This window comes from Cnephaeus nilssonii (genome assembly GCF_951640355.1).
Source record: "Cnephaeus nilssonii genome assembly, chromosome: 12".
Classification (NCBI taxonomy): domain Eukaryota; kingdom Metazoa; phylum Chordata; class Mammalia; order Chiroptera; family Vespertilionidae; genus Cnephaeus; species Cnephaeus nilssonii.
This window is the reverse complement of record NC_137083.1, coordinates 63,026,670-63,041,424: the sequence shown is the minus strand read 5'-3', so window position 1 is coordinate 63,041,424 and position 14,755 is coordinate 63,026,670. Positions and strand designations below refer to the sequence as shown.

The 14,755-nt window shown below is 44.7% G+C and overlaps 1 protein-coding gene across 1 annotated transcript in view; it reads left to right on the top strand.

Annotated features, from left to right (window-relative positions):
* The window catches only part of SND1 (staphylococcal nuclease and tudor domain containing 1), a 459,312-nt gene that overhangs the window by 358,905 nt on the left and 85,652 nt on the right, over nt 1–14,755 (top strand). The gene's annotated exons all lie outside the window — the stretch shown is intronic.

Here is a 14,755-nt window from a genome sequence, read left to right as displayed (position 1 = left end):
ATGACACCAGTCAGTCAGCATGGAGCTATGGACATTTCTAGCCATCACTCGGCTCCATTTCTGAGTGCCTCCTGCCACCTCTCATTGCATTTCCTTTTTTTTTTTTTTTTTTTTTTGCACGGTTCTTCTCAGCCATTGGCTTTTGTTCCCTTTGCTGAGTTGGGTGTCTGTGATTACTGTTCCAGGTCAGTGGTGTAGGTCTTCTAGTGTTCTTGCCCCAAGGTTAGACACCTGTGACCTTTTACCTGATTCCCTTATGACCTTGAAGGCCAAAGCAGCCAAGGAACTCTCAAAGGATTTCACTTATTAAAGGAAATCGAATAAGCTCAACAGTTCATTCCAGGCTGACTGAGTTGGTGTAGAGCAGGGGTGGGCAAATCCAGCCCACTGCCCTCTTTATAAATAAAGTTTTATGAAAACACTGGCACACTAATTGTTCTGTGTTCTTTCTGTGGCTGCTTTAGTGCTGTAACATCAGAGTTGAGTGGTTACCACAGGCTGTATGGCCCACACAGCCTAAAATACTTACTCTGTGTCCCTTTATCAAAAAAGTTTGCTGACCCCTGCTGTAGAGTTGGATTAAATGGCTGGTTATATGAGTTTGCCCCCGTGTCCCTTGCCCTTGAGGAGCAAAAGGCGTGAGATCACTGGCTGTTGCTGTAGCTGACTGAGAGCTGAGTGCTGTTACCCTTTTAATGGCATGTGCTTGGTGACACCCTCTTTGCTCCCTCCCCCCCAATACAGATGCCTCTCACAGGCAAGTCCCTCCACACTGCCAAGGGTAGGAAGATCTGGTGTCATTTCTCAGATGTGGGACTGTGCCCATGTCTAGCATCTCCCCCGAAATCCTGGTGAGAGATAGCATTAGCTAATGGGTAGATAACTGGTGTAAAAGTGCGGACTGCTAGGTTTTCACACTCCAGTTATCATGTGGTCCTGAGTGAGGGATTCTTTCCTGCTTTGGCATTCCTGTCTAAAACATTGATCTAGCAGGCCCAAGCCATCCTCTGGGAGTGTCTGGCCCTGCCAAGGCATTACGGGTGAGTTAATTAAATGTTTGGCCAAATACAGCAGGCTAGTTTTTAAGTTGATAATTTTGTATGGCCCTCAATGTTATAAATATCCAAATGGCCCTTGGCAGGAAAAGAGGTTCCCCACCCCTGCTTTGGAGCCCTTCTTTTGAGTAAAATAGTCATTTGGGATCTCTTCACACCTTGCCAGAAGGCCAGCTAACCAGTATGCACTCACTGACCAGCTGCTGCCTGTTCAGCACTGGGGTCACTGTTAGGAAACCTGCGCTTTTAGAGAAGGGCTGCAAGGTGGTGGTAAAGAGATCAATACCATAGTTTAACCTTCTTCACATTTCCAGGCTGTAGGACAGGGGGCAGGATACAGAGGCTTGGTGATCATTTCCGAGGCCTTTCTCAATGACCCCTTTGTCCTCTCTGAGATCTGAGAAATTGCCTTTTGCTGCTGCCTGGAAAATGACGTCCTCATGCTGGCCAGCCTGAGCTGCAAGCTGGCTGCTGCCCTGACCTATTTCCCTTCTTCCTGCTGGCATAAAAGGGAGGATGTCCCCCTGGGGAGCTCATTCCGCGGGCTGCAGTAGCCAGGGCCCTGTCCTGGATTCCCTCTCTCCCACTCCCCCTGCTTTTTTACAAACAAAGGTACATGAAAGCATTACAAGCAGCTGTTGCTGTTTGAAAAACATGTACTTATGTTTCTGGGAATATGGACTCAGCAGCGAATATTGGTATGTATTAATGGAAGGGCATTTGTCTGGGAAAGAAAACTTAGAATAAAAGTGTTTCTATGTCCTTTGTTTTAGCACCAAGTGTCCTGCTCTTGTCTGAAAAAGATAACTCCGTAAGCAGTTTGCCTTTTCTCTAAATCGGTTCTCCCCCCACCCCCACCGTGCCCTCTGTCTTTCTCCACATCTCCCCACAGGCCTATTGTATATGCTCTCTCACCCTTCCTGTCTGTAGGCCCTTCTTTGTCCAGGAGACCACGGGAGGAGGATCAATGGCAGACTTGTATCTCTGGGTCAAAGTGATGGGGATAGTTCAAGCCACAGGGAAATCTGAGGGTGAGGGACACCTGGTACAGGTGAGGCCCATGACACACTGAACTCCAGCTCTCCCTGAGTGCCATGCCCCTCGGTAACGCTCACTGAGGCATGCAGAGTAGCCCGATGGAAAAGTAAGCCAGCTGTCCCACAATGTTCCACTTATTTGCACAAAGATATCCTGTTCTAAGTTATCTCCACCATTGCCTGGGAAGAGGGGATACAGTAAGGCCAGCTCTCCATCAGCTCTTGTCCCAGAAGGTGTGGAAGGCTGTGTGGGCTAAGGCTCTTCTCACCTCCCCACACTCTTTCGCCAGTTCATCACCCACCAGTGGTCTTTTATGTTTTTCCATTTTGGCTGTATTCTTTGAAGGGGGCTCAGGTATAGACCTTTGTCTTAATAGTGATCAAACTTTCATTGTATATAGCTTTTTCTAGCATAAACGTGCTTTTATATACAATATTTCATTTTGCTCTCACAGCAAACCTATAAGAAAAATAGCGCAATTTTATAGTTCAGGAAACTGAGATGCATGGTGGCCTGCCTTTATTCACAGAGCTTGTTATAGGACAAATACCAAAACCCAAATAGCTACATTTCAAATTAGATCCTTTTCCCCCCAGTTTGCCAACTTTGCATTAGAAGGTGATCATTCTTTTAGCCAAATTTTATCATTTCTCAACCTTCAAATATCTGGAACTAGTTAATTTTGTAAAGGGCTTCCCTGAAGGTCCAGCACTGACTGAGAGTTCACCTCCAGTAAGGAACCACTGGGTCTGATTGTGGATGCTCACAAGACTGCACAGGGATCTAAAGCAGCGATTTTCAGCTGGTGTGCCGCAAGAATTCTTAAAACATGGAATACCAGACTCTAGTCAGGCGCACTCACCTCTTTTCCTTTAGAGCAGCGATTTTCAATCTTTTTCATCTCATGGCACATATAAATTAGTTACTAAAATTCTGTGGCACATGAAAAAATAGATTTTTTACCACCTGACAACAAGGAATAATTTTGATTCACTCACACTGGATAGCTATTGTTGTGTTGGCTCTTGTCATTTTTTTTGACAACTTAAGGCGAGCATGTCAAACTCAGGCTAACACAGGCCAAATAAACAAGGCTTAAGTTTATGTGGGCCGCAAAAAAAACAAAAAACAAAAACTTCCATTTTCAGAGAAACGTAGGTTTATTTTGAAAGTATAGTATAAAAAAAAAAGAACAACCCCAATGATAAAATTAATGTTTTCTTCCTGACACTTGGCATCTCTTCTCTGCTACTATCTTTCCTATTTCAGGGGAAATCTTGTTCGCAGTGATTACTTTCAAAACTGGCCCAAGGTGAATGTCAGTAATTCTGGATCTGACAGGAGACTTACTTCCTTTCATAATTGTAAATAACTGCTCACACCATTATACTGGCTGGGCCACAAAAATATTCATTGTGGGCCACATGACGGAGTTTGACATGCTTGATTTAAGGAAAAAATGTCAGTGCCCCTGACTAAATAGTCAGGTATTGCATTTTCAAAAATTCTGCGGCATACCGGTTGAAAATCGCTGACCTAAGGAATTTGCTATGGACATGCCTCCTCGAAATACTTACTCTGTTCTTATCACAGCCCTTATATCTTCTGACTGCTTCAATCCTGCTGCATCTGTTGTTTGACCTTTGTGGGCCTTACCAGGTGTACCGGTTAATAATGCGGATTTTTTTCAATAGATGGAGTTACACATATATTGATATATATGCGATTTGATATGTATGCTATTTTGTTGTATTGACAGCAAGCTTCAAAACTTCATATGTCAAATTTTGTGAAGGTGTTAACATCATAGATATTTTTATGCTTAAAAATGTCAAATTTCATACCAAAAAAAGAGCTTTTGTGGGAAGTTTTAATTCATTATTTTGAAGAAAAGTGCTGTTGAAAGTTATTGTATACTTCGGGAAGCTTATAGTGAACATGCTCCATCTCAAGATACTTGTGAACGCTGGTTTAAGTGCTTTAAAAGTGATGATTTCGATGTGAAAGACAAAGAACGTCCAGGTCAACCGAAAAAGTTTGAAGACCAACAATTACAAGCATTATTGGATGAAGATGCATGTCAAACTCAAAAACAACTTGCAGAAAGATTAAATGTTGCTCAGCAAACCATTTCCGATTGTTTATAAGCAATGGGAAAGATTTTAAAGGAAGGAAATGGGTGCCACATCAACTGGACGAAAGACAAATGGAAAACCGAAAAGTCATCAGTAAAATGTTGCTTCAACGGCACGAAAGAAAGTCTTTTTTGCATCGAATTGTGACTGGCGATGAAAAGTAGATTTATTTTGAGAATCCCAAATGCACAAAATCATGGGTTGATCCAGGTCAAATCGCTTTGGAAAGAAGACAATGCTCTGCGTTTGGTGGGATCAGGAAGGTGTGGTGTATTATGAGCTTCTAAAACCAGGTGAAACCGTTAATACTGATCGATACTGACAACAAATAATCAATTTGAACCACACTTTGATCGTGAAACGACCAGAATGGGCCAGAAGACACGGCAAAGTAATTTTGCTTATGATAACACACCGTCACACACTTCACAACCAGTTAAAGACACGTTAGAAGATCTTGCCTGGGAAGTATTAACCCACCCGCTGTATTCACCAGACCTTGCTCCTTCAGATTACCACTTGTTCTGATCGATGGCACACGCACTTTCTGAGCAGCACTTCAAAGCGTACGAAGAAGAGGAAAATTAGGTCTCTGAATGGTTTGCCTCAAAACAAGAAAAGTTCTATTGGGATGGTATCCACAAATTACCTGAAAGATGGGGGAAATGTGTAGCTAGCGATGGACATTACTTTGAATAAAGCACTTTTGATGTTTCTCTTGAAATTATCATGTTTTCTTTGATTATAAAATCCGCATTATTAACTGGTACACCTGGTATTTTTCATGTAATGAGGCCTCTGTAACCTATTTGGCTTCATTTCAGTTTGATCGTGTATGTGGTCATATGAAATAGGACTATGTACATCTATAATCCTATTTCTCATGTTTTTAGAAGACAAATCTGGCTAAGTAAGTACCTTGTTATAAATATATAACTTCCCACTGCCTCTGGGGGTAAAGTCTAATTTCCTTAGTTTACACATATCCCTGATTACCTCTCCAACTTCATGTCTTCCCCACTACTCGTTTCATAATTTGTCATCAGAACTGGCCTTATACTCACAGTTCCCCATATATATCATGCCATTTTATCTCTCCCATCCCTTAAGTCAACTTAAGCTCTCCAGCCAGTATATCAGCCATCCCCCTTCTTTGCCTTTTTATTCCTACCTGTCCTCTAAGATAATCTTCCTTTTCAAGAAAGCCTTCTCTTGATCTGCCAGTCTGGGTAAGATGCCCTTCCTTCAGTCCCCAGAGCACCCCATGCACACATCTGTCATGTCCTGACCAACGATGTTGAAGGATCTGTGTTGGCCTCTCCACTAGATTGTAAGCAACTCAAGGACAGGAACTTGCTTTTGTCTTGTGTTCTTTGTATTTTTGCCTAGTATATAAGAAGTACTCAATAGATACATATTGGTTCTATCAACTGATTCCCTGTGGCCCAATTCTAGAGATTGGGAAGAAGGCCTATTCTTTTGTTGTTCTTTATAGTTCTTTGGGGAAACTCTAAACTCAGCATTTGTAAGAGGAAGACTTTGGAGTATGAGTATTGAGGCTGCAACTCAACAACTTCTCACTGAAAAAGTCCATTACCAAGACCTGACTGCACTTCCAATGGGATGCTGACCTTCCTGGGTCTCCCTATCTGTCCAACCAGAATGCTTAGAGATAGTGCAATAATATGTGAGTGTTTTGAAAATACTTTGAAAAGAAAGCATTGGTGTCCCTTCATCACTCTCCTGATTTAAGCTACTCCTTTCTTTCCCTCCTGATATGTTTCCTATCCTCTGCTTTTGTGGATCAAACCATTAACGAGGTGAAAGGCTTATTTTGAAGTTCCCAAGTCAACAAATTCCTGTTCAACAAGCATCATGAGAATAGCAGGCTGTTATCTGCTCACTTACAGCCCCTTCATTTCTGGGCTCCTGGCCCTTGCCAAGTATCTCTGAAAGCCCTAGAAGAGGGAAGGCCTTCTAATCCCATTCCAGCCTCTAAATGCAAATGGCATCACAATGAGAAGTGGTGACGTTAAAATGAAGAATGGGTGATACTGTCCCATTGCTTTTTCCCGCCCCCACGCGCCCCTCTCCCCCCACATCAGCTTTTCAACTCAGCCAGTCACCGGTAGCTTCCCCAAGCAAGCTCAGCAGCATTTGCTTGGTGGGTGCTGGTGGGTGCCAACAGTGTGCTGGCTCCAGTGGGATTCTGCTCTGCAAAGCTGCTGGCTCAGCTAGGCTGGTGTCTATTTTCCTGTTCTTCTGCTTGGAACTTTCATAGCCAGTCAAGCATAGAATTGCATCCATTCTTCTGAAATAGCTGCTGGGCCTAATTTTTCATTGGCTTGGCCATGATCCTATTACCTGTAATTATGTCGGTACGGGCTGAATGTAATAAGTTGGATAGTCTTCACTGCCCTCCAGAGGCTAGTGTTCACATCCCGCTGGCTTTGGGGTTGGGGCAGAATAAGGTGGAATAAGGTTTAGGCCTTCAAGATATTTGGCTCCCTTTTGACATGTAGGAAGGCCTCAAGGATGTAATTCTATCCCAGGGAAGAAAATGCTTTTCAGGAGAGGGATTCTTCCTTTCCCTGGGGAGTTGGTCACTACTATTGTAAAATCTTTCTTGAGAGACGTGTTTTCTGTGCCAATCAATTTGTTTTTCTTACTGTTCCTACCAGTGAAAGGAAATACAAGGGATAGTCCATAGACCTGACAAATTCCATTTCCTCCACAAGTAGAAGCCTCAGCAATGCCAAGGAGGCCCTGGCACTGATTTTTCTGCTCCGTCTTTAGTTCTCACCCACATCCATGTCCCAAACATGACTTTCCCTTGCATCTTTCTACTGGAATGGTCCACAGTACTTACTTTGAACCTCATCAAATTTGAGGCCTGAACAAGAAAAATTGAGGCCTGAAAATAAGTATAGTGGGCAGCTATTGGAAAATGCATTTACTGGTTCACTTCAAGATTATCAGTGAACAAGATTTCACAAGGTCATGAAAATCCTTCAAATAGAGCCTTGCTAAGCAGAACCCTGCCACCTATTGTATTCGATTCTGTCCACCTGTCATAAAATGATGTTGTTGTATTTTTAAGGTAATAATAACCCAAGCACTCTATTTTCCAGCCATGAAGGAATTGCAACTGTTAGAAAGAAATGTGAAGTACTTGAACCAATTGGTTGAAAGTACGAAAGGCATGGTCCCTATAGTGGTCAAGAAAAACATTTGTAAATTGGCCATACTTTTTTTTTAGGGGGGGGGGCTGTATTTGTTTTATTTTTATTGTTGACACTATCACAGATGTTCCCCCTTTTGCCCACCTCCACCCAGTCCCAACCCTTCCTCCCTCTGGCCTTCACCACACTGTTGTCTATGTCCATGGGCTATGTATGTATGTTCTTTGGATAATCTCTTCACCTTCTTTCATCCAGTCCTGCTCACCCGCCTCCCCTTTGACATCTGTCAGTCTGTTGTTCCTTACATCCATGCCTCTGGTTCTATTTTGTTCATCAGATTCCACACCTGGAGATTAAAATGATGTTCTTTATGAGCCATCCTGTGGAAGACAGCTATTGCCAGGCACATTTAGCCTTCTGGTCTACCTTCTGTAGAGCTATGTAGAGCCTGTGACCCAGAACAAATGGAGAAATGCTGTCAGAAGTAAGATACTGCTGGGCTCCTTAGAGGTGAGGATTGTGCTAGGAGAGCTGGGTGCCATTTATTTTAATTAGATGTATTAGATGCCCCTTGCAACAATTCATCATGTCTCTTACCTCTTCTCTCATCCTGAATACTCACCATTTCTTGAACTTTGGTCAGTGTGTGCTTAAAAAACAAGAAAGCTAATATTCTTAATATAATAAAAAATTTGGAGCAGCTCCGTATTTTTGTTTCTCAGGTGAAATCCCTTACTGTGAAGTCTTTCTACTTCCTTCTGGAAGCCTAATTTGGTAAATAGTTCTGTGTTTCATTAATAGCTTCTGATTAGCAGGTCACACAAAAGATGACCTCATACATATTTGCCCACTCTCTGTTTGCAGAACTTCCCATAGGACCATGAAACCCATGTAGACTTGCATGTGAGCTTTCATGCTGGCATGTTTGGGGGTCTTAGTGCCTCATGCCTCCCTGTTCTGTTTGTCCTGACCATTCCCAGACATTGCCACTGCCTTTGTTAATAATTTCCCCCTGGAATTATATAATTCAACTGATACCTTTTTAGAACACAGCCCTTAATATACAGTAGCAGGGCTGCCTGCGCTGCCAGCAAAGAGTAAGCAGATTGTAGATTGCATTTGCTCTCCAGGTAATACTAACATTCTGGTGTTCCACATGTGACTCCCTCAAGGACACAGGAGTGACTGTTCTGGTTGATGAGCCAGCCTTACCCTGCCCTCTTCTTGTCATTATCATGGCTACTCCTTGTGTCTGTTGCCAAGGACTGGATGAGATCCTCTGTGTGCCAAACCAGGCTTTATTGATGAACTTCCCATTTGCCACTTCACCTGTGACAGTTTCTGGCCAGCCGAACTTAAATGGATTTTGAAAATGAAAGTGACCATTGATCTGTTATGAAATGCTATAGTGCATGAAATAAGATTATAAGCAAGCTTTAGAATTAATAGCAGAGATACCCTAACCTGGTCTGAACAACATGTGTCACGTATTCAAGAAGGACAAGCTCATTCTTAGATCCATCTTCAGAACATTTGAAAGCATCTTTCCCTTCTTGGTCGCTTAACAAAAACTCTTTTAGTAATATGTGCAGTCAGACCTGGGTTCTCATTCTAGCCTCACCGTTTACTGTGTGCTCTTGGACATGATTCCTAGCCTCTCTAAAACCAGGCCAATCTCGGGCTTTATAGAATTCAGTATGAATGGTGCTCCTGGGGTTGTGCAGTGCAGCAGTTCTGCTAAACCTAATTGTCTCACCTGTAACAAGGGTACCTTTTTCATAGCAATACTGTGGAAATAATGTAATTGTGTAAAGTGCCCAGCCCTAGAGCTCTACTATACAGTAAACACTCACTGAACAACAGCTTGCATTACCATCTTTATTATGAATGAAAGTTCTTTTAGGGTTTACCTAAAACCTAGAATTAGAACTTCAGTGTGGACAAACCACTATCCCCAGAGTAGGGAGGTAGGTTGGGCATAGGCATGTGTGTTGGGAGTAGCATTCATATTAGAATCAACAAAGAACAATAGTGAGTCCTCTCCAGTGCTTGACACACCTCAAAGCCAGGGATGGAAAATACATATATGCTACCCCCGTCCAGTCTTGTATCTATGACATTTCCAATCAGTTACAGCACTGCATTGGCTTGGGACTCAGAACTTCTCAAAACAGGGCTCCTAGAAACTACTAACAGTTGAATGGATTCGGGACTTGCACTGATAACCTATTTGCCATCCTTGGACTAAGTTCTCAAAGGAGTGTTTAAGTACCATCAAGGGTCTGCCAAACTTTTCCATGAAGTAAGATAAAAGTCAGGGTCTCTTTGCCTCTTCTTCTGCAAGGTCCTACACGTTAGAACCACTTCTTCCTAGGCAGTGTAATGTGAAGTGGAAAAGCAAAGGTCTGGAAGCAATGCCAAAGAGTACTAAGCCATGCACAGAGCCTCTTCTACACTTGACTGTGGACAGATAAGGCCAACCATTGTCAAGCCGGGGAAGCCAGGACTCTGTGGATACCTCATAGACATCTAAGATGTAATGGCTTGAGTATCTTTGTTGTGCACTTCAGCTGCCATGGGAGTGTTTGGAGGTGATCTGCCAATACCAAGGGCTCTCCGTGCTTTCCGCGTTTTCACAGAACTTCTAACCTTGTTCACGTCCCACTGGTACTGCGACTTGAACATGAGAGTTATAGGGATGACTTACCTAGATCCTGGCTTTCTATCCTCTATTGGAATAGCAGTGCTCTTTCTGTCCCCAAACCACCTTATCATGACCACAGCAGTCTACGATTGCCATGGGTTTATCTGTTACCTGTATTAAACTGGAGATTTGGAGGGTAGTGGAGTATCAGGCAGGCGCTCTAAAGAAATGTCTAGGTGTTAAGCAGGATTGAAAGGGACAAGAAAAGGACCCCAAGACAAATCCTTTGGGACAGTAACTGCAGCAAGAACAAAAGCTGTCCATTGAGCCAGGAGAGTTGAATTGGAAACTGCTTCATTTTTTCTTTCCAGGCTAACATAATGCCTCCCCCTTCTCCCTTCCCCTTCTCTTGATGCAGTGGGGTTCTATTTAACAGTTACCAGAAAAGGATCTTGGCATTGAATGTCCAGCTAGAGGTGGGAGATCATGCAAATAAGGCCAATAGGTCCCTGCACCTCTACCAGAACCTGCAGATGCCACTTTGCTTCGGAATTCTTTACAGTGCTTGTAGTGCGGGGGTGTTGTTACTCTCCAGTTAAATAAATCTAAAACTACTGACCCAGGATTTTTATAGCATTGCTGCAACCTTATATGAGGAAATGCAACAAATAGTCCATTACCACTGATTGGATATGGATTTTTGGCCTGGACGCTTGCCACTTGGTAATTTTAGAATAGGGTCACTTTCGGAATTGGAAGATTCCTTGTAGGAGGGTGCTGCTGTTTGCTAAGTAGTTGTTTCTTATCTCTTTGCCCCCCCTCACAGCCATACTCCCCACTTCTGGAGGGTAGGGCCAACCTCTCTGCCTGGAAGAGACAGCCAGAGCTCATCCTTCATGAGCTTACAGGGCTGCCGACGTGGCCATTTCCAAATGCCCAGGGTGTACTTAACCACTTCCTCCTTCTAATCTCAGCACTTCCACTCGAAACACATCAGCAGCTTTGTAACTTGCATTTTATTTGCTCTGTGTTTTGGCCCTTCAGGTATATTTGTGGCAGGAGGATGGGGAGACTGGGGAACTGTGTTGTCACTGATTTCAGAATTACACAACGACACCCTGAGTCATTGTCTCTGGAGAATCATGAAGCAAGAGTGCCAAGAGCATCCTTAAAAACGTGGGCTTTTAAGATTGGATTCTGTTTCATTTTAATATGTGACTGACTGCTTGCCTTGGTTTCACCATCTGTAAAATGGGAGCATTGGGCCCTGTTCTGCCTGGAGAATACTGAAAGGTGATTCCTAAGGTGTGGTGGTGGTGGTTCCTGAGGATCCCTCCAGTTATTCCTACTTACATAGAAAAGGGTTGCCAGGCTCCAGATGACGAATACCATACACAGGCTGAAGGCACTGTGTGACCTGGAGAGGGATCTGGCCAGTTTATTTTCTCATCTGCATCTGAATATTAGACCCAGTTAACGAAACAAGAGAACTGCCGGTCCTGGAAACTGCGCTGTGACCACTTTACCTCATTGTGCTAAACTTTGGTCGATTTTCCCCTTTTCTGCCAAAAATCTGTTTCTTGACATGATGTTGGTTCTGAGAAGCAGTGTACCCTAAACAGAGTGCTGAGGGGTTCTCTCAGTCTTCCTTATAGCCAATAGGTTGGACTAAACCCTGAGAATCAGACACTAAATATGTGTCTTCTTGTTGTGGGTTGTTATGCCCATCCTATCTAATAAAAGAGTAATATGCAAATTGACCATACCTATGCCATGCCCACCAGTCAATCAGGAGCGAGCATGCAAATTAACCCATCCAAGATGGCTGCAGCCATGGAGAGAGCAGGAGGCTTGGGTTTCCCCGGCAATGGAGGAAGCCAAGCCTTCCGCCTGCCCTGGCCTGCCTTGGCCTCCGCTTAAGGCTACAAAGTTGCAATTATAGAAGATAAATAAATCCCAACAAAAATGGCGACAGCCATGGAGCTGGAGAGAGCAGGAGGCTTGAGTTGCCCCCAGCGATGGAGGAAGCCAAGTTTCGGCAGCCCTGGCCTGCCTTGGCCTCTGCTTAACCCTTTGCACTCGCTTGCTTTTTTCAATTCCTTTATTCTACTGCTAACCGTGTTGAGTCACACTCGACATCCGAGTACAAAGGGTTAAGGCTACAAAGTTTCAATTATAGAAGATAAATAAATCCCAATAAAAATGGCTGCGGCCACGGAGTGAGCAGGAGGCTTGGCTCCACTCAAGGCTACAACGTTTCAATTATAGAAGATAAATAAACCCCAGATACCAGGGCCTCCGCTTGGGTCGCCAGGGGGCATGGCCAGCCTGCAAACCACCACAGGCCCCTGGCTCAGGCTGCCCCACGCCCCAAGGGAACCCCCACCCTGATCCAGGACACCCTTCAGGGCAAACCAGCCAGCCCCCACCCGTGCACCAGGCCTCTATCCTATCTAATCCTCCTACCTAATAAAAGAATAATATGCAAATTGACTGTCACTCCAACACACAAGATGGCTGCCACAAGATGGCCAGCAGGGGAGGGCAGTTGGGAGGGACCAGGTTTGCAAGGTAGGGCAGTTGTGGGTGATCAGGCCAGCAGGGGAGGGCAGTTGGGAGGGACCAGGCCTGCAAGGGAGGGCAGTTGGGGGTGATCAAGCCTGCAGGGGAGGGCAGTTAGGGGTGACCAGGCCAGCAGAGGTGGGAAGTTGAGGGCGACTGGGCCTGCTGGGAAGGGCAGTTAGGGGCAAACAGGCTGGCAGGGGAGCAGTTAGGCATCAATCAGGCTGGCAGGGGAGTGGTTAGGGGGCAATCAGGCTGGTAGGCAGAAGTGGTTAGGGGCAATCAGGAAGGCAGACAGGCGAGCAGTTGGGAGCCAACAGTCCTGGATTGTGAGAGGGATCCCAGATTGGAGAGGGTACAGGCTGGGCTGAGGGACACACACCCTCCATGCACGAATTTCATGCACCTGGCCTCTAGTCTGTCATAATAGTGTATCCTATTTCCCGGTTCTCTAGGTAAGACTAGAGATTCACATAAACATAGATTTTGAAAATGAAAATTTAGTCTGTACATGGTCTCTGTCCTAGGACTCAGATCAGACCTGTCACGTTTTTGTCTCGGCCTCTGATCTTCATGGCATGTCCTTCAGACTAGAGTGCTTCAAAGATAGGTTTGAGCCCAGATAGGCATAGCCTTTGTTATTATCAAGAATGATGCAGGATAGTTCCACCTTATCTGCTGCCTGTCTGACTTTTTGTGGCAGTTGACTCAGAGGAGGGGTCAGTACGTCAACGCAAGAGATTACTCTTGAAGCTTTAGATTTTTGCTTTCCCATCCAGAATTATGGGATAGTCCAGCCAACCACTATGAAAGTATGGCAACTTCAAAAAAATCATGAGCCCTTGGGATCGGACATCCAGACCTCTAGCCTTGCATCAAAAGAAGGCATATGGCTTCACATGCCTTGGTGCCCTGATGAGGCATAGCAAGCACCTGAAGTGCAGAGGGAGGTCCTGAGACTGCTCTCCATGGCCAGCCCTTCAAGGTGTGAGGAAAGGCTCCTTGTGACACATTCACACATGCACCCAAGCATGCCTAACACGCAGTGACGGGAATACCAACCCCAGGGACATAGGGCATTCTCACACTACCCAGGCTTCTTTCATCTGTCCTTCCTCTTTCATTCTTTCCCCCTCCCATGCGTTTCTGTAATTTGTACAGTATCGTTGAGAGGTGTTGAAGGGATCAATAGCAATTCACCTTTTCCCTTATTGATTAAAGTGACGGCAAGTAAGAGCGGCAGGCAGTACCAATTCATTTATCATGAGCTACCCATTTCCTCCCAGGCCAGCAGTGACCTCTCCGTCCACTTCTTACGTTGCTGATCTGCAGCTGGGGTTACTCTTGTTGCTAGGCTGCTTTCATAGGAATGAGGGAACCACTGTGCTTGGCTCCTGTAATCAGAGCTGGGTGAGGAAGGAAACTGCAGGTAATGAGCAAGAAAATGACTGTGCAGCCTATGCTTTGACTCTGTGGCTTTATTGGCGAGTTCACCACACATGCTGTGCTCTCAACAAGAGAAGCCTGGCATCAGTTGATGGACGATGCTGCCTCACCCAGAACTTCCCTCGCCTCTGTTTTTCTAAAGGGCACAGCCTGCTTTTATTATCTGTTTTCCTACAGAATGTAAATTGAGTGTGGTGAGTGACACCTGTGAACTGGCTCTGTTTTTGCTGAAGGTGCAAAGGTTTGTATTCCATGCAAGAGCCTTCAATAGTAGCTTTCGCTCACTGAGGAACTTGGGGTGCCTGGAGTAGAGGTTGAGTCAGGGTTCAGGTGCAGAGAAGAGGTCTGTATCCACCAGGGGATGAAGAGTGAGACAGTTCTTATCAGGTTCTTTCTCAACTCCAGAAATAAGCATGGGGAGTGTGTATGTGTGCGTTCTTGTGTGCTTGCGTGTGTGCATGTGCACACTCGCTGCTCCATTCTCCCTCAATGGAAACACCGTCTGATTCTCACTTGGGAGAGGTGATGGAGCACCAACATCACCCCTTTCATGACACTTCAGGTGCCACACACTAAAGAGCTCATCTTTAAAACTGCATCTCAAATGGCAAATACTTATTACTTCACTCACCTGATGGGGTGACCAAGGGTCTTTGAGTCCCGGGGCTCCCAAAGGGAAGTTAGCACTTACTA